Below are 20,361 nucleotides of genomic sequence, written 5' to 3'. Positions count from 1 at the left end.
GGCCTCTGCATTCCTCTCTGGCCTATATCAACACATGCTTTCCACATTAAACACCAAAGAACTGGAAGACCAGATGGCAGAGATAAAGAGCTTTAGGACAGCCAGATGGCCCTCAGTGACAGAGCCTGCCCCCAGCTGAGGCTCCCCCTTGCCAAATCTTTCTCCATCTTCAAAAGTTTACTCAAAATATTCTTCTCCCTTATCTTTGGTATCACACCTTTTCTCTCATTTAAACTGATGCTCAAAGCAAAGTGTCACCAAACATTTCTCTGGCATGTCCACCATGGAAGGGAATCATCATCCCTCCCCAAGACACATTGGTAGGGGGAATGAAAACTGAGCCATACTAGGGACTCGTGACCTGCCTGGTGCAAAAGTTGAATGCTTTGTTCTAGACTTCATTTACTTTCTCCCTTGGGGCATTTGGCAGGGAAGTTAAAAGATGTGTGTGTTTGCAGGGCGGCACTGTGTGCTCTCTGGAGCTCCGCCCCCAAGGCAGCAGATCTTGATCTCTTGGCGACTGTCATGAGCAGCTCCTACAAGAATGTACATTATTCTCTATTTTTATTCTGAGCATTACAAAGGCCTTGTTTCTTGAAATATCCCCAGCACTTTTTTTTCTTCCTTTATCAGCAGGCTGACATGGCCCAAGTCATAAGAAAACGTGAAAAGTGCCCCTTGAGGCAGGATAGTAAGAAGCTAGGAAAATTCCTGGGCAAGTGGAATGAGGAACCGGAGACAAGAGAATTAAACATGGCCAAACAATTTGACCAATTTACAGGCAGTGAGTGAGTCACCTTACCTTCTCCAACCAAGTACACCTGAGAACAAGTGGTTTACACCTCTCCTCTCTGACCAGATAATGAATGGCTTAAATTACCCTGGTCAGGGAGATAGAGATCAAAGATCCAATTAGTGCCATTTGTGCCAGCCAAACCCAAGGGTGGATGAAGTCAGGGGAACAAATAACAAAAACCCGATTAGAGCCAGATGACCCAAGATAAAAGTAATACAGTAAAGCCAACCAGAAACTAATCCCAAGCTCCCCTCGACACTCATTTTGATGAATCAACATATTGAAGAATGCAGCAGGAAAGCTGATGAATATTCTGCTAAAACCCTCCCCTAAGGTTCTCACCGTGCAGAAGAGAGATAAAAATCCTCACATCAAAGACCCAGCACAGGCTTGCTCTATTGCACACCCATGCCTTCTCCAGTACCAACTTTTTACTTTCTTTCTCCTAAACTCTAAGGGTCCCCACAAGATCTGCAACCAGGGGAGACGCAGGCAGCAGCAGTTCATCCCAGGCTAACCCCCTGAACCCGTCTCCAAGGCCCCTTTTCTCTGACTTCCCAGTGAGCTAAGAGCAGCTTCTTTCCTACATTTCTAGAGAGCCGAAGCAGCCCTGCCTAGGCTCTCCCCTGTCGCTTCTTCTATCCTATGTCCTTCCTTTGTTTCACTGTCCCAGCTTTAAAGAACATACTCTCAAAAAATCACCTGGATTCATGCTGTGAAATCCTTCCTGCATGAAGTCAAGAACGCACACACTCCCGGCTGGCCTGAGGCAGACCTGCTCTGGACCAGGTCCCTGTCTAGTAACAACCTCAGATTGCTTCTGCCCAGAGGTTAGTCTCTCTCTATCCAGCTCTGCTTTCCAGGGTTCTCCTATTGTGCTCCCCGCCTTGATCATAGAACATGGGGTACAAAAACATAAGTTACAGCCACTTGAAGACTCCAAACTGGTAGAGATACACATGTTTTCTTAAACTCATTCCTGGGCCCCTCCCAGTGAGAAGAAAATCCCTCCCCATTACTAATTGGGTCGGCCAGGAGCAGATGGCCTGGCCCGGGCCCCCTTCTGTCTGCAGGATGCTGCCCGTGGATCCCAACGCCTTTCCCACGTCCCTGATTCTTCAGAGCACTGACCCGCTTTTCCTAGTGAGGCCAGAAGATAATAATGATTGAGAGCAAGCCGGCCCAGGAATATAGAAGTACGATTAAGGTTGGTTTCCTAGAATACTCTCTTGAAAGCTTCTTTTTTTTTTTTTAAAAAATGACATTTTTATCCTGCTGGGTAGAGAGATTGCAAATGAGCTCAATATGACAACTGTGACCTCCTCCCGGCAGGCTTTGTGTTTCTTTCTCCATGGGCAGAAAAAGCCCCGGAAGCCCTCCTTTGCAACTTGAATGTGTGCTGTTGTCCCAGGCTGAGCAGGAACAGGTGGCAGGTGGTGCCACGGAACCCAGCTCCTGGATGGGCTAACAGTTTGACATGCAGGAGCCTCGAGCCCCGTATCTCCACACAACGAGGGGCAGGGCAGCGGTGCAATGGACAGGCTGACAGTTGACTTCCTGTTCCCACTCCTTCCACTCAGCCCAGGGAGTGGGCTCGTTTACTCCCTCACCCCCTTCCCCAAGTAAAAACAATGTTTTTTATTCAGTGGTGGGATTCAAACAATTTAACAACCAGTTCTCTGCCCTTATAAGCATTTTAAGTATAATAAAACGGTATACCAAAAGGTAATTTATCATTTCATGCATTTAATACTTAAATAAGAATAAAAGAGGTTCACAAAACTAGATTATAAGAATGAGTTTTAAAATATTAATGAAAGAATATTAAATAATACCTGTCAAAAAATAATAAAACTGGGCGTGCAGGGGTCCCGGGTTCGATTCCCGGCCAGGGCACACAGGAGAAGCGCCCATCTGCTTCTCCACCCCTCCCCCTCTCCTTCCTCTCTGTCTCTCTCTTCCCCTCTCGCAGCCGAGGCTTCATTGGAGCAAGGATGGCCCGGGCGCTGGGGATGGCTCCTTGGCCTCTGCCCCAGGCGCTAGAGTGGCTCTGGTCTCGGCAGAGCATCGCCCCCTGGTGGGCGTGCCGGGTGGATCCCGGTCGGGCACATGCGGGAGTCTGACTGTCTCTCCCCATTTCCAACTTCAGAAAGATAAAAAAAAACAAAAAACAAAACAAAACTGTTATTTAATATTTTTCCATATTGCTTCTTGATTGACGTCCTCACTTGCAATTTTTTCACCTATGAATGGAATGAACATTACTACGGGCACTTAGAATACGCTGTTGCGTGGATGAACATTTAAAAAGAGTAAGAAATGTAAACTTGTGATTTTCACATTGGGCAGCTGCCCAGGTGCCCACCTTAGAGAGAACTCTGATTACAAGTGCCATTTTAACAACCGGTTCGCCGAACTCAACAAAAAATTAGGCATCGGATCTGCCGAACCAGTGCAAACTGGCTGAATCCCACCACTGTTTCTATTTAAAACTCCTGATCAAATCTATATTCTTCTTTCCACAAATCCTGTCTCTGTAGCCAGAGGAACCAGTCTCCGAACAAGCATGTAATTATAGTTACAGTGATTAGTTATGGAGCCGCCCAGCTCTTTGGAAATGCCTGTCCCTACGTGTCTTGTTTGACGCCCATCAGCACATTCTAAGCAGAAACAATACAGAAATGTTGGACTTTGACTTCACATGTCGAGATCAAAGTGAGTTCATTCCTCAGGATGCTCAATTTCCATTTCAAACACAAAACAAAACCACTATAAATTATAGGTTTTCCACTGAGATAAGATTAATTACAGGTCGTATAACCCAGTGGCAATTTGCATTCACCATTCAGAGGGAGTTCTAAAGGTCCTAAGACACCTACCAGGGAGGACAGAAACTATGTACAGTAGCTCAGGCACCAACGAACACGGTAAACATCAAACCTGGCCCTTGCCACAGGTGGACCCTCCTTCAGCAGTGATGAGCAGGATTCCCGCTATGTGTTAGGTTCTTGGTGGCAAGGCAGGTACAGTCCTGCCTTCATGATGTTCACAGTTACAGGCCAAAATCTGGCTGTTGGGAAAAACAACAGGACGCTCAAGGAAGGACAGGCTAGTTACTGCTGTTACACTTCTGACTGTGCACTGAGGTCTCTGCCAACCTGATGCGGCATGTTTAGACGCCTCACACTTCTAGCTTCAAACTGCCCTCAGGTTTTCAGCCTTCCTTTTGTTGCCATTGCATCTTTTGACACAGGGCCCTGAATTTAAGTGGATTCCGGCTCATAAGCTCCGTAGTGTAAGAGAAGGGGGTTTGTATTTGTTGAAGGGACTTCTTTTTCTAGTTGACATCTGCTGCTTTATTTCATTTTTCACTTTAAAGACAAGAGCAAAATCAAAACCTCTGAACTTAAACTTTTCAGCCTGAAAGAATCAAAGAATAGCTATAATTCTTTTTTTTTTTTTTTTTTTTTTTTTTTGACAGAGTCAAAGAGCGGGACAGATAGGGACAGACAGGAAGAGAGAGAGATGAGAAGCATCAATTCTTCATTGTGGCACCTTAGTTGTTCATTGATTGCTTTCTCATATGTGCCTTGACTAGGGGGCTACAGCAGAGTGAGTGACCCCTTGCTCAAGCCAGTGACCTTGGACTCAAGCCAGCGACCATGGGGTCATGTCTATGATCCCACGCTTAAGCCAGCGACCCCTTGCTCAAGTTGGTGAGTCTGCACTCAAGCCAGTGACCTCAGGGTTTTGAACCTGGGTCTTCTGCATCCTAGTCTGACACTCTATCCACTGTGTCACCACCTGGTCAGGCTATAATTCTTAAAGTAGCTTCAATAAAGCAAATATTTTTCTTATGAGCACTAATGGACCATACTGAAACAAGGTAAAATATAAACATCTGATACTGACTGTTGAGTTCTCTGAAGTGGAAGTGTCATAGGCCGGAAGCCCATAGGGACTCCTGGCTCGCCTTCCGAACAAAATAAAGAGACATCATGATGTGAATGGACAGTGTAGAGAAAATCTGCTTGTTTTTGGACATAAGGGGTAGAAATGAACTCCATGGTCACAGCCATCTCCTCATCCAAAGAATTCCTTGGATAATAAGACAGATGGTTTAATTTTCTGGAGAGGAATTAAATACGCTAAAATCCCCAGGGATATTTGGGCCAGTTACTATGAAGAAAAAAAAAATGGCCTTGGCCCAGAATACTCTCTGTCTGAATGAAGATAGCTTTGAGGCTCTCTTGACACAGAGTGTAAAATCTAGAGGATTAGTTCCGAGGCTAGCCAAAGGTACAACGGAGTATTCATTTTGACTTTAATAAAAAGAAGTGGATTTGGGCCACATAAGCATGAACAGATTTCTCCTAGTGAACATGAACAGCCAAGCCCTAGACTAAACTACCTTCCTGATGCATCACAATAGTTCCCGGGTGTCCCCAAACCATGGCTCTCCTGTCTCACAGATCTGCGTGGGAATCCCAGATCCATCACTTACTGGCTCTTTGACTTTGGCAAGGTTGCTTAACCTCTCTGAACCTCCATTTCCTCATGCATAAAACAGATCATCTATGGCAGTGCCCAACTCCCGGGCCACGGACCGGTACCGGTCCATGGGCCATTTGGTACTGGTCCGCAGAGAAAGAATAAATAACTTACATTATTTCCATTTTATTTATATTTAAGTCTGAACGATGTTTTATTTTTAAAAAATGATCAGATTCCCTGTTACATCCGTCTAAGACTCACTCTTGATGCTTGTCTCAGTCACGTGATACATTTATCCGGCCCACCCTAAAGGCCGGTCTGTGAAAATATTTTCTGACATTAAACCGGTCTGTTGCCCAAAAAAGGTTGGGGACCACTGATGTATGGGACAAACCAGTTGTGGGAATTAAATAAAAAAACGACAAATGGCCCTGGCCGGTTGGCTCAGTGGTATAGCGTCGGCCTGGTGTGCAGAAGTCCCGGGTTCGATTCCCGGCCAGGGCACACAGGAGAAGCGCCCATCTGCTTCTCCACCCCTCCTCCTCTCCTTCCTCTCTGTCTCTCTCTTCCTCTCCCGCAGCGAGGCTCCACTGGAGCAAAGATGGCCCGGGCGCTGGGGATGGCTCCTTGGCCTCTGCCCCAGGCGCTGGAGTGGCTCTGGTCGCAACAGAGCGACGCCCCGGAGGGGCAGAGCATCGCCCCCTGGTGGGCAGAGCATCGCCCCCTGATGGGTGTGCCGGGTGGATCCTGGTCGGGCGCATGCGGGAGTCTGTCTGACTGTCTCTCCCCGTTTCCGGCTTCAGAAAAATTCAGGGGAAAAAAAAAAAAAAAAAAGAACGACAAATACTTAGTGAGCTGATGGTCACACATATGCAACCCATTCTGCTTTTCTTTTCTTTTTTTTATTGACTTTAGTGAGGGAGGAGAGAGAGAGAGAGAGAGAGAGAGAGAGAGAGAGAGAAGAACATTGATCTGTTCCTGTATGTGCCCTGACCATCTTCATCAGGGATTGAACCAGCAACCTCTGTGCTTTGGGGTGATGTTCTTAACCAACCAAGCTATTCGGCCAAGGCCCATTCTGTTTTTCTATTTCACATCCCAGTCAGGGAAACTAAGGTCTGCAAGGCTAAGTGATTCATAGTCCAGTGTACAACAAGTGGGCAGCTTGAGCCAGACCTGAGGCCTCCACCCCCTTCCCTGGGCCCTCACTGGTTCGTGCTTGCTTCTCTTAATCAGTGGCTTGGAGTCACTGGGAAACTTGTAAACAGCAGATTTCTGGGCTGCTCTCCCAGAGATTTTAATTCAAGAGATCTGTGTGGGTGCTGAATTTTAGCAAGTAGTCCAGGTCACTGGGGGCACGTGGGCCACAAAGCATGCCCAGTGCATCCTCACCTCACACCTTCGCTCCCTCTAATTCCCTGCAAACTCCGAGGCCACCCACCCCCAGGAAGCCTCCTCTCACCACCCCAGCCCGAGATGATTTCTCTCTCTATGCCATCATTCATTATCGATTATTATCATTAGCTTTTGGTTTTGTTCTGGTTTACATATATTGGCTTTGCATTCCTCTGGAAACGGGCTGTGGCTTATACACCTTTGTGCTCAGTACTCGCTGAACCTGTGTACACACTGCACCACTCCCAGGAGAGGGTCCATTTCAGATTTTCTGGGCACAAGGCCCTGGAAACACAGACACCATGCTGGCAGGTTTGAGTCTAACGTGAGACACTCTTCTTTCTTCCTCAGGGCCCCATTCCCAGGGTCCTGCCCCGCCTATTCTCACCCATCAGGAGGGTCTGCCGTGATTCTTGGAAGTGGAAGGAAGATTGTCACCAACAATCATTTTGATGGACTATGGACTGGAAAAGCCTGACATGTTTTGGATTAAAGAATAGCACAGGTTGTGCTTTTTAGACTTTGAAACAAGTACCAGTGGGCACACCCATCAATGGTCTGTGTTCCAAGTGTTTATTTGTGAGTTGCTTGTTTAGAACTTGGGATATATTTTTAACCCACAGAAATAAATGTAAATGGCAGGCAGCCTCCTAAACTAGCTTACAAAATCCTAGTTTAACCATAAAAACACTAAAACATCTAAAAGGCAAGATGTAAAACACAGCATTGTTACCTATTTACAAAAAGAGGGAGAAGTGACAATGAACCTGATTAGGAGTTAGTTATTTATTTTAACATTCTTTCTGGCCTGACCAGGCAGTGCGCAGTGGATAGAGCGTCGGCCAGGGATGCTGAGGGCCCACGTTTGAAACCCTGAGTTCACTGACTTGAGTGTGGGATCATAGACATGACCCCATGGTCACTGGCTTGAGCCCAAAGGTCGCTGGCTTAATCCCAAGGTTGCTGGCTTGAGCATGGGCTCACTGGCTTGGTTGGAGTCCCCAGTTCGAGGCACATATGCAAAAGTAATCAATGAACAACTAAGGTGCTACAACTATTTATTTATTTATTTTTACAGAGGCAGAGATAGACAGGGACAGACAGACAGGAACGGAGAGAGATGAGAAGCATCAATCATCAATTTCTCGTTGCGCGTTGCGACTTCTTAGTTGTTCATTGATTGCTTTCTCACATGTGCCTTGACCGCGGGCCTTCAGCAGACCGAGTAACCCCCTGCTGGAGCCAGCGACCTTGGGTCCAAGCTGGTGAGCTCTTTGCTCAAGCCATATGAGCCCGCGCTCAAGCTGGCCACCTCGGGGTCTCGAACCTGGGTCCTTCTGCATCCCAGTCCGACGCTCTATCCACTGCACCACCACCTGGTCAGGCTAAGGTGCTACAACTATTAATGATGCTTCTCATCTCTCTCCCTTCCTCTTTGTCCCTGTCTGTCTCTCTAGCTCGCTAAAACAAAAAAACAAAAAAGAAAGAAAAACAAGTTAAAAAAATTCTTTCTGGTTCTTGAGGGGAAACTAAATTGAAGGACAGACGGACAAGGAAGTAGAGAGACTCTTGTATGGATTCTGTGGAGGTGTCTTGTAAGCACCTTTAGAGAGCATCTGAAGTTGGAGACATGAATTCCGTATTACACTTAACCACACAACTTAAGCTTTTGCAGAAAACAAAACTGCTTTCACTTTGTTGCTGTCATATGTTTCAACGTGGACTCCCCGGGAGAGAGACTTGGGAAACACAAACCGGTGATGTGTTAGATTAAGTAGGATTAGGAGTGTCACTTACACCTACTAAACACTCCTTTATTGTTGTGGTAATTCAACTTGTGCAATAAATAGACATTGAGATTTAAAAAAACATAGGAGCATTTCCAAACATAGATTTTTCTTGTCCTTAATATAGGTATATTACTAAGAGGACTGTTGTGTGAGACAAACATGAGTAGATCCACAAAGAGAGCCAAGAGGGGGAGAGGAGGGAGGAGAGAGGAAAACCAGCCCCAGGGAAAGTGCGTTATGAAGTGCGGGTGGAGTCACTTGTGGCAGCTGAGCAAGGCGTGAGAGAGAAGGGGAGGAGAAAGGGATTTGAAGTGAAATTAAATAAAATGCAAGTGGTGAAGAGAGGAGAGGGGGAACTGGGTCTACTTCTCCCGGTGGGAGAGCAAAGTTGGGGGGAGATGGCGTCAGGCAGCAGAGTGCAGAGGAGGGGTTGGTGGCCGCGTGCAGCCACCTCTCCAGCCACAAAACATTTGTGAGTGGGGTGTTGTTGCTTGACTTGAAGGTGCCTAAGAAGGTCGAGAAGTTCTGAGATGTGCTTAACAAGAAGTCACACACACAGTTTCAAGACATTCATGAAGAATCAGTCCATCATGACAGTACTGATCCAGTTCTCAGATGTGCTGAAATAAGCACCAGAGATCATTCCTAATCTCTGAGTTTCCAGTCTTAAAAAGTAGCCCTCAAAGCCAAACTGGACATCATTAAAATAGTGTGTGTGTGTGTGGGGGGGGGGATTGAAGATGAGCTGTATATTCGATAATAATATTTTATCAATGTTAAGTTTTCCAAATGTGATAAGAACATCCTTGTTCTTAGGAGACAGGAGCTGAAGCATTTAGGGGGAACTATTTGAATGTCTGCAAATTCTCAAAGTTTCAACACAAAAATGACACAATGTGTAAATTGTATAATTATTACATTATGTCATATAATATACACAATGTATCAAATTATGTGTGTGTCACATATGCAAAATTTAGGTATGTGTAGAAGTAGAGTTAGAGAACACACACAAATGTGGCAAAATGTTAACAATTGGTGGATCTGGGTGAGGGTTCACCGCACCATTTCTCTGCCTTTTCAGTTGAAAATTTTCAAAATTAAAAACTGGGGGGAGAAAAATCATTCTAGCCCTCAGAGAAGCTGGGAAACCTTCGGTCAGTCAAACCTCTCTGCTGCCCTGCGGTGGTGCCCAGAATAGCCTATCTCCACCCCCCACCCCCCCCCACCCCCGCCATTCCCTTTCCTTTCTTCCCAGCCCCAGTTCTTTTCCTCTGAGACAAGGGAAAGAGCCAGCTAACTAGATTAGCGTTTAAAAACAACACACCCAGGCGAAAGAAAAGAACAGAGTACAGGAGACTCAGGTTCCAGGCCTGGCTGCATCCTCACGGGCTGCGGGCTGTGGGCGAGCTTGAGCAAGCCACGGAGGACTTGGAGATCTCCTCCCAAGCCCTTCCAGCTCTGCCCCTCCCTAACTCTCGGGAGCCTCTTAGAGCAAAATATTCCACTTATTCTATTTTCATTCAGCAGTTCCGTAACAAAGGAAATACAATATATATATTTTTTCCTTGAGTATGCCCAGGAAGACCACACAAAAACACAGAAGAGCCAAGGCCCTCCGACCAGCCTCCAGCTCTGGAGGTCTCCCAGGGCACACAGCTGGCTCGCACAGATCTGCCACTTGGCCTTGTTCCAAACCCCTTCTCACCTCTTCCCTCCCAACCTCAAATGGTGACACAAAGAACGGGATGTCAGGATCTCAGGAGACCTTCCCCATGCCATCCGCCACTCAGTGGTCAGTGCCTAGGGACCCTGGCCACTGAGCTGGCCCTGGGATATCACCTCCATGTCTCCACTTTGCTGGGCTTCATCTCTTGCTCTTCAGTCCAGAGGTTTTGGGGTTAATGGGGGAAGGCTAGCTGCTTGTGGCTTTTAAAAGCCTACCGGTTAAATACTAACAAGTACCCTTAGTCCTGGGTTGGGGTGGCAGCGAGGGAGCCAAAGAAAAGAAGAAAATAAGGCAGTCAGACCCCCTTAACTACTTCCTTTGTCACCTCAGTAGACCCAGGGCTGGGAAAACACTTGGTTTTAAAATGTGTTATTGACATTCAGTAAATTAGCATTCATCTTCCCAGTCAGTGAGAGCTGACAAAGGTCAGGTTGGAGGGAGTGCTCCCTTCACGGGGACATATGAGCTATGCCTAGAAATAATGGGTCTGTGTCCGCCAAAAGTGGGTCTCATGCCCACCTGGAAAAGCAGTTCACCCTCTGCCCAGGGAAAACCTTTTTATACAGGTTTCTTTTAAAGGCTAGTTTCATCTGTTTTCCATGTGGGTCCCTCCTAGAAAGATGACAGTTTCCTTTCCTTAGAGTGCTATTTTGTCCAGTTAAACCCATAAACTGACAAGTACCCTTGGTCTAGGGTTGGGGTGGCAGCACCTGGACCCACAGGAGCAGAGTGAGTCACTATCATTTGCCACAGGAATGAAGAAATGAACATCAAACTTTTGACTCCACACCTGAGCCTGTTCCATGTACAAACCTCAGGGGTGGGTAGCCGACTGGCAACGGCTCAGCGACTGGAAAGAAAATTGCACTGCCCAAATCTGGGCCGTTTCTACTCTACCACACCCTGGGCATCTTACAAAGGGGAGTCGGGGAGTCAGGACTCAGGCCTGTTGGACAGACAAGGTGCAGAACTTGACTGTGTGTGTCAGAGTGCGCAAAGCCTCCACTGCAGCGTGAAACCCAAGAGGTCCACCGAGGACGCTGATTGAATGGTGGCATCTGGGTAGAGTCCTGGCCCGCAAGCATTTTGCCCCATCATTTCATTTCAACTTGTATTTGCTTAAAGCAGATGGTTAGGGTTTCAGTCACAAAATGAGTTGAGGGACTTGGACCCCTGCCTCCCCCCACTTAGAGCTCAGGCCCCTGAGACCCAAAGGTGCTCATCTATGACCTGGAATAACAAAGGTACAAGGTACTTTCTTAAAGGACAGAAAAGTGACCACATTTTCCCTTTGGCCATCCAGATATCCTTATTTTAAAAAAGTCAACTTGTGACCATATCTTGTTGATTCATTAAACTTAATTAAAATTAAACTTTAGGCCCTGGCCGGTGGCTTTGTGGATAGAGCATCGGTTTGGCGTTTGGACATCCTGGGTTCAATTCCCAGTCAAGGTACACAGTAGAAGTGACCATCTGCTTCTCCCTCCTCTCTTCCCTTCCTCTCCCTCTTCCCCTCCCACAGCCAGTGGCTTGATTGCTTCGACTGGTTCAAGCGTGGCCCCAGGTGCTGAGGATGGCTCTGTTGGAGTGCATCAACCTCAGGTGCTAAAAATAGCTCAGTACTCAAGCACTGATCCTAAAAGGGGTTGCTGATTGGCTCCCAGTTGGGGCACATGTGGTAGTCTGCCTCACTATTTCCCCTCTTCTCACCTAAAAAAGAAAGAAAGAAAGAAAGAAAGAAAGAAAGAAAGAAAGAAGAAAGAAAGGAAAGAAAGGAAAGAAAGAAAGAAAGAAAGAAAGAAAGAAAGAAAGAAAGAAAGAAAGAAAGAAAGAAAGAAAGAAAGAAAGAAAGAGAAAGAAAGAAAGAAAAAGGTAAAATGAAACTTCAGGTAGCCCCGCCTTTGTTCTTTCAAGTTATGCCATTCAACAAGGCGTAAAGAAGGAACTGCCACTTACTGGCTTAATTTCTGGAATTACCGGTGTTTTTCTTTGGAGGGGTCATCCACAGTGTTTTTGCAAACCTGACGTAAGAAACAACCCTCTGGAGCCAAGCACCCCATTCCACTGTCATCTCACTCATTGGTGGAACTCTCCAACTTTCATCAAAATGTTCTGACAACTCAAAATCCCCTAAGGAGGAATTTCTGAGGTTTTCGTTGATTTCGTGAAAATTTCAATGTATTCCATCCCCACTCTCCTCCCACCACCCACCCCTTGTATATGTATTTCTTAAACAAAGAGACCGAAAGAAATGGGTTTGACTGTGCAAAGATCTGTGCTGGTATTACCTCTCTGAAATGTCCTAGATGGATCACCCGAGTGTTGAGGGGAATTTTGATTAATCATGAAACAGTCTCGATCTGCGCTTATTCAGGGTCAGTGAGAGACAGAAATACCCATGCCCCAAAAGGCTTGCTTAATTTGCAGAAGCCCCCTAAGAACCTGCCTCTCACCCAGGCTGGAAGCAGCCACCTCCACCCCAGTCTTGAACCTTTGGACACCAGTGGTTCCACACAGAAGAAAGAGATGGGAGAGAGAGTCAGAGCTGTGTGTTCCCCTTTACTCCTAGAAACCCAAACATAAATACTGCCCATCACACCCGTCCGTTTTATAAAACACACATCCCTGGGTTGCTTTCTTACACGATTCCCTATGTAACTGAAAGCAAACATATGAGATCTTGGAGTTTGTCCTACTATGAGATGAGAGCGAGTAGGCTCATAAATAATCCGTTGCCCTGGTTCATTTTTTTTTTTCCTGGACAAAACTGATCATAAAGGCCTGACCTATGGTGGCGCAGTGGATAAAGCGTCGACCTGGAAATGCTGAGGTCGCCGGTTCGAAACCCCGCGCTTGCCTGGTCAAGGCACATATGGGAGTTGATGCTTCCAGCTCCTCCCCCCTTCTCTCTCCTCTCTCTCTCTCTCCTCTCTCTCTCTGTCTCTCTCTCCCTCCTCTCTAAAATGAATAAAAATAAAAAATAAAAAAAAGAATGTCTGTAAAAGATTCACAAAAACAAACAAAAAAAACTGATCATAAAAATACATACACACAAGCCTTTGTTATGTCTGACTCAGAAAGTCTACCCTTCTGAAATTCTTTAAAACACCAACTGAAAAAAGAAGTTTATCAAGCTAAAGACCCAGCCCAGAAAGAAATGTGATCCTTAGTGTTCTTTGGCTCCAAAGAGTTTTTTTCAACAACATATTTGAACGTACACATTTCTCAAACAGCTGACGGTCACACAGGTCAGCCGTGTAAAAGAGCTGGCTGGAGTTTGAGTTCCACATAAATTCTGAATGGCAGGACAGAGGTCTGAGCGTGCCGCCAGTGAAAACAACCCAAGCACACGGAGACTCCTTCCACTTAAATGTCATTCAGAGATTTCTCTAGTTAGGCATTTATCTCAACCAGAACTCTTTCTGTAGAAATGCCTTGGCAGAAAGCCACTCACACGCAACCGCAGTAAGTCAAGATCAAACATAAGCTATGAGGTAAAAAAAAACTAAAGCAACTTTTTCTTAAAGCGCAGGACAGCGTTTTGCTTAAGACCATCTTTACAGGGTCTTCCTCTGGTACTCAGGACACCACAAAGCCCGTGGGTGCAACAGACAAAGAAGCCCTCCGGAGCCCGCTCGTCCACTCCACGGTCACCCGTCCACTCCACGGTCACCCGTCCCGCCGGCCGGACTGGGTTCTTCCCGAGGGGGCGGCTACAGCCCCAGGAGCCCACCGGTGGCTCGGGCGCTCACGCGCCCTCGCTGGAGCCTGGTGCGGCAGAGAAGGATGAAGTTCTGGAAAGAAGCGTGGATTAGGAGCAAGAGGGGAAGCGGACCCACCTGCCGGGAGTCCGTGGGGAGGCTGGTCCGGGGCTCGCCGACGCGGGGCGACCCTCGAGCCCTCCAGGCACCGGGGGCGGCTGCTGTCTGTGCCGGAGCTGCGCCCAAGCCGCGGTATTTGTACTCTCGGCCCCTCACATGGTCTGATCTCTAGATATCCGCCGCCAAAGAGCTCTCTCCAAGAATTTTTGCGTCATTTTGAGCCGCACAAACTTCACGTTTCCCCACGGTCGTGGCTGGCTCGGCGTTCCTCCTGGGGTGGGCGATACCTCCTGGGCGCGCTCCAGGGGGCGGGGGGCTGAAGGAGGAAGGCAAGAGGAAAGGGGCGCCGGGGGCTGGGCCCGGGACGCTGAAGGACCCCTCCCCTGATACACACACGCGCCCGCGCGCGCGCGCGCGCACACACACACACACACACGCACGCACACTCACTCACTCTCGAGGAGGCGAGAGCCTGGAGCGGTGAGGGGTTGGCCACAGGCCAAGCAGAGCCAAGAATCCCAACTTTCCTGCTCTTTGACTTTTCGGGGAGGGGGGTTGCTCCACAACTACAGATATCCTTCCTCCCCTACCGATTGATCCCAAAGTTTATTGAGGTTTCTGCTCCATGTTACTTCCTCAGAGTCATCTGTCTTGACCACTGATACCGCCTCATCACCCCCATCCTGAAACCTGCCCTATTTTTCTTCTAGGACTTAACAGCACCTGGCATTTCTTGAGCGAATCAGGCTCCACCCCTGGGGTGTAAACTCAGCCAGAGGGTCCTGCCTAATCCTCGCCATCGGCAGTGCTTCCAACAGTGCTCAGCAGTGCCCAGCCTAATGCCTCACACTAAATACTTGCAGAATAAATGATTAGATGAATGAAGAATTCTTTCCCACTGTAAACCAACCACAGTACAAAGTAGTCACAGAACAGGTATACAGGATGGTGACAAAAATAGGTTTACAGTTGTTCATATAGAAAATAATACAATAATTAATAAATAATACAAGAGTAAATTCTGTTTTGTGGACTTACAACCATAAACCTACTTTTGCCCCACCCTGTATAGAGTGGTAAGTGGCAAAGACACTTAATGTCTGTGGTGTTGTCGAGGGGATAAGCTACTACAGCATTTTAAATATCGAGAGGTTTGACAGGAGCCCATTGTTTTGAACCATGTGAATAAATTAATTTGATAATTAAAAAAAGTTTAAAACAGAATTTAATGTCATATTTTCAGTAATTTTTTATTTAAAAAAAATTTTTTTTACATTTGAAAATACCGATGTGGAACTTGCTTTGGGATGTCCCTGAAGCTGAGACAAGAGAGCAAGGGCTGACCCACCTACCTGTCTCCAGAGGAGGCAGGGGCCTAGCAAAGCAGAAGACAGGAAGAAAATAGCAATGACAAGTCTGCAGCTCCCTTGTGCTTGGTGGATCAGAACCCAGAAAGCTGAACTCACATCCAGCTGAGCTGAGCAGGCGACTGGAGAGAGGAGGCTGGAACAAGTCTATCCCTGGGTGTGGGCAGCGCCTCGACCTGGGAGGAATCAGTGTGAGGTTTTGGTGCCACCTAGATCTCAGGGTGGTGATTGCAAGGAGAATGGGGGGGCGATTCAGAGAGCACCCCAGGCTGTCTCCCTGGTGAGCCAGCTGGCGGCAAACAAAGCCAGACCGGAGATTCCTGGGCAAGCTTGGGAATTTCTTCCGACTAAATCCTGGGTGGCAGGGCCCACATCGGGCGAGTCCTCCTTTTAGATGAACACAGTGTCTGCTGCATCCCAGGTTCCACTCAGCTTTCATAAACTACTGTGTAAGTGCTGTCTAAACAAGGGGCTATGTAAAAGTAAGGTGTGATGCTGAGCAGGGGGCAGGGCAGCCCAAAGTGAGGAGGGCATGCACTGGGAGGACTAAGGGCTACAGGAAGCAATGGAGTGACTTCAGTCCTTGGCTAAGTCGCTTGTCTCCACCCAATCTGTTCTCCACGCTGGCTCAACTTGACTTTTTAACACCATTCCACAGTCTTATGAACTGCTGACTTCCCCCTGCCCCCATTCCTCATCTTCTTTCTAGATCCTAATACTCACGCCCAGACACCCTGGGCCCTCTTGGAACTGCTTTCTTTGCTGCAGGTGCCGAGAGGATGGAAGTCCCACAAAGTCCGGTTAAATCTCAGCTCTGACCCTGTGTCTGTGTGGGTTTGTTCCCACACAAGGTAAATCCCTGACTCTCAGCCAGTATGACCTTTGGGTTCCTTTTCTGTAAAACAGGAGTCATAAATAATGGTGGGCACCGCCCAGCACTGTTGGAGTGAAGGGCTTGATTCTTCCGTAACACCAGAGGCTCCTCCTCCCGGGGAGACGCCCAACCTGTCCTCTCCCTTTGGCCCTGGAGCCCCTCAGGCCAGCCTTCTCCCCTCTTGCTCTCTGGTTGAGAGGCGCTGCCAGAAAATGACAGGATGACACAGACTGGACTTGCCCCGCATTTCACACTGCCTCCCTTGCACAGCGCAAAACTGTCCCAGATGGTACACCCTCTCTTTATACATGTGTGATCTCTTCCCCTTGTTCCTGTGGACGCCGTCTCGGAGACACCACTCGGCCTCAGCTGCCCCACCTTCATCTCAGCAAATCTAGCCTCTCTCCTCCCTGGAGATAGCCCTTCCCTGGCTTGCTTCCCACTCTCGTTGCCACAGCTGCCCCGTCCCTCTCAGCACCCTGACTCCCTCCCTCGCGAAGCTACTCAGTTCTGGCTCCCTATTCTCACCACCTGTTGAACTCTGCTTCACTGCCTGTCCTCGCCACCAAACCAGAGTGAGTGGACAGATGTCATCATCTACGCCCAGAAAAGGGCAGCCCTTCCCAGCTATCCACCTCCATCATAGCTCCTTCATGACTCGAGCACCTTCTCCACGCCAGGCCCCGAGGAATACACCACCTGTGCCTTTAGGAACCAGGGAGAGGGGCTGTGCTGAACATGGGAGGTGGGAGGGGGCACCCTGAGCCATAGAGGCATGGACAGGAAGTGCTGTAGGGAAGGGTCCAATGCTGGATCCACTTGGATTGGAGGCACAGGGGGGTTGGGGAGGTGCCTTAGACATGAGTAGTCAGGAGGCAGAGGCACCATGCAAACAGGGAAGAGATGGAAGTCAGGAACTAGGAAGAACCGCGGAACTCATTGACTGGTTGTCGTGGAGAAGCGATGGGGCTGTCACAGTTGCCGTGAACCTGGGTGACTGAGTGAGGAGATGTGCCAGGAGATCTGGGTCCAGCAATGATGTCTTTTTCTTTCACTAGCTCTTACCCAGAAATAGCAAGGAGGCTGCAGAGTAAACAGTCTTTCGCATTGAGAGGTAAATAGCACGTTTAAATGGTTATATCCCCTCCCCAGCTCTCTCCCCTTCATCACACACAGACACTGCCACCAAGAAGACCCACTTCCCGAGTGTCTCAAGGCTCCGCAACAGTTCCCCTGCGAAGTCCACGTCTCTCCCTCTGGAAGCCCTGGTACCATCTGTCCGTCCTGCCTCTGCTCTGTTTACACAATAGGGAAGATGAGGCCAGCCCCTTCTCCCGCGGGCTTTTCCTCAGTGTTCCCAGGCCTGAGTGTTCCAGCTCCATTCCTTTCAGGCACTCACCCCGCCTGGTCTTTCCTGGAAGACGGTGGGCGTTGTTTTGGTGACTTCATTCATATATGTTTATATACACACAGTATATAGATATATGTCTATATATCTGATTATAGATAGATTTTTTTTTTTTTACTTCATTCATATTCATCCAGGCATGCAGAGTATGGCACCTTCAAGGCAGGATTTGCTCCCCGCGGAGGTCTCTATGTGACAGGCCCTCTCTGATCCAGATCACACAATGCAAAGGGGATGGGAGGGGAAGCACCTTTAGGAGTACCAGGAGGGTGACATGCCTGGTAGGGAGAGGAATGGGAGGCGGGGCAGGCTCAGCCCTGAGGACACAGAAAACATTTGGAAGTAGATCAGTTGTATCTTTGGTCACCGTTTCCTAGCTCCTTCTCTCATTCCTTTTCTAAACAAACCTTTCCCCCAGGTTTCATAGGTATTGTGAGTATCCCGTGCTGTATCTGTAATATCTGTGAGCCAGGGCTTTTTATTTTTCCTTCCTTCCTGCAGGATTCTTTCCCTGTCTGTAAACACCCTTCCAGGGCCGCACTCCGCAGGGCAGCTGCTTTTACTTTCCACCTTGGCAGAGGAGTTGAAGCCAGGAGAAGCAGAGAACACCAGGCAGGGCGCCCACAGCCCTGTGTGCTCACAGATCGGTCACAGCCCTCTGGTATCTCCTAACTGTCCACCTCCTCCACTAGCTTCTGGGTCCCAGGGGCAGGGGCTCTGCCCCTCTCCATGCCTCGCACCTATCACTGTGTCAGCACCCAGCAGGCCCCATAAACAGACACTGGCAATGACTAAGGAAATGCCTTAAGGAACAGACTCAGTGCCATAAAACCCAGGGCCCTAGGGACGGGTAAGCAAGTCATGGCAGAGCCAACCACGGAGTACCACACACCTGTGAAAAAGAGTGAGGCAGTTTTACCTGGGCTGATTTGGGGAGGTTCACCAGATTTATCGTTAATTGAGATAAAAGAAAAACACAGGTGTTACTTCAATTTGAAAAGGTGGGGAGGGAGAGAGAGACTGATGTATGTATCAGAAGTATACAGAAGAAATCGAAGTATACAGAAGAAACTCGGAATAGGAAGTGCCTTGGAGGGAAGGACAGGAGCGGTGGAAGGGAAACCTACCTCTTCACTGTATGCCCTTCTCTACTACTTAAATATTTGTCATGAGTAGGTAATCACTTCATAAGTCTTTCAGAAAAGCAGTATTTGTTTCAAGTTATAAAAGCAAAAATCCAAAAGTATATTTATCGAGAGAGACAGACAGAGGTGGGGAGGTGGAAGAACACAAGAAGACATTCTAGGGGGCCCCGGGTTTATCACAAAGCAGGGAGGCGCTCTGAAGGCATTCTGGGGGACACAGCTCCACTGTGGGCAGCACAGACATGTTCCCTTCCTAATGTGGCCAAATTACTCAGCACCATTGTAAAAAAATTTTTTACCTTTAAGAAGGAGGCAAATAGTTTCTCTCGCTTACTAGCAAGGGTGCTGTGAACCAGGAGGTGAAGTCCAGGGCTGTGCTCAGCATCTGATCAAGGGGGACAATTGTTTTGAGCGCTCCAGTCCTCTGCTTCCAGTCCCTGAAGTCACTCCTCTCTCCTACAGCCTCCTTCCAGTTTTGTTTTGCTTGCTCAAGTTTATACAACACTCTCTTTGGCTCTTCTTCCCCTCCAGGAACTTGGAAATAACTTGTGCCCCTGAGTCTCTTCTTGGTAAAATGATCGCCCTCATGTTAGATGTTTGTGGTCACTGTGGTTAGGAGTTAGCTTAAAGCCTGCCTGCATTTCTTGTCTTTCTGCAACTTCAGGCCCTTTCATAACTATCGTGGCACTTACTAGGAGACCTTGCGCATAAAGCCACCTTCTCTTTCAGCTGGCTCGTGTATATGCACATTATCATTATTTTCCCAACCGGAAAGCTTCGGAGAACAGGGAATTTTTAACCCTCAGAAGCCTAAGCACAATACTGGATGTGTTGGAGAAGCTCTGTAAGAATAGGGGATTAGTAAAACCTACTGTATACTACACATCTACCAGGTACATTCCTGCATTCTCTTTTGTTCTTTTTTCTACCATATGGGTAATAGGCAGTATAAATCCTTTGGCTGCACTTTGCTGTGTTATTAAAATTAAATGAGCCCTGGACAGTTGGTTCAGTGGTAGAGCGTCAGCCTGACATGTGGATGTCCCGGGTTTGATTCCTGGTCAGGGCACACAGGAGAAGCCACCATTCTCACCCCCCTCCCCCTTTGCACTTCTTCTCTCTCTTCCCCTCCTTCAGCCATGGCTCAATTGGTTCAAGCGCATCCCCTGGGCGCTGAGGATGGCTCCATGGAGCCTCCGCCTCAGGTGCTAAAAATAGCTCAGTTGTGAGCATGGTCACAGGCAGAGCATTTGCCCCAGATGGGGTTGTCAGGTGGATCCCAGTAGGGACACATGAGGGAATTTGTTTCTCTATCTCTCTTCCTCTCACTTGGAAAAGAAAAAAACAAACAAACAAATAAATAAATAATAGATTTTCTCTCTTTCAAGCAGTTTTTTTTTTAAGTGAAAATTGTTTAATCATTTTAGAGCAGTCAAAATACAACAACATAAGACTGGTGTCTGAAAGCAATCATTTTACCATATGCATTTTAATCTTTCATATAATTCATTTTCAGTTGATGGTTAATTTAAAAACTGAGTT

At 47.7% G+C, this 20,361-nt stretch overlaps 1 protein-coding gene across 1 annotated transcript in view; it reads right to left on the bottom strand.

The window, feature by feature from the left end:
• Positions 1-14,679, bottom strand: part of SLC6A4 (solute carrier family 6 member 4) — a 44,206-nt gene extending 29,527 nt beyond the window's left edge. Inside the window, exon 1 of the mRNA XM_066263130.1 lies at positions 14,044-14,679. The gene's annotated coding sequence lies outside the window, so the exon portion shown is untranslated. The remainder of the gene's footprint in view (positions 1-14,043) is intronic.
• Between the last annotated feature and the right edge of the window lie 5,682 nt (positions 14,680-20,361).

Source organism: Saccopteryx bilineata, chromosome 2, assembly GCF_036850765.1.
Source record: "Saccopteryx bilineata isolate mSacBil1 chromosome 2, mSacBil1_pri_phased_curated, whole genome shotgun sequence".
NCBI classification, from domain to species: Eukaryota; Metazoa; Chordata; class Mammalia; order Chiroptera; family Emballonuridae; genus Saccopteryx; species Saccopteryx bilineata.
The sequence above is the reverse complement of the archived record's forward strand: the minus strand, read 5'-3'. Positions and strand labels throughout refer to the sequence as shown.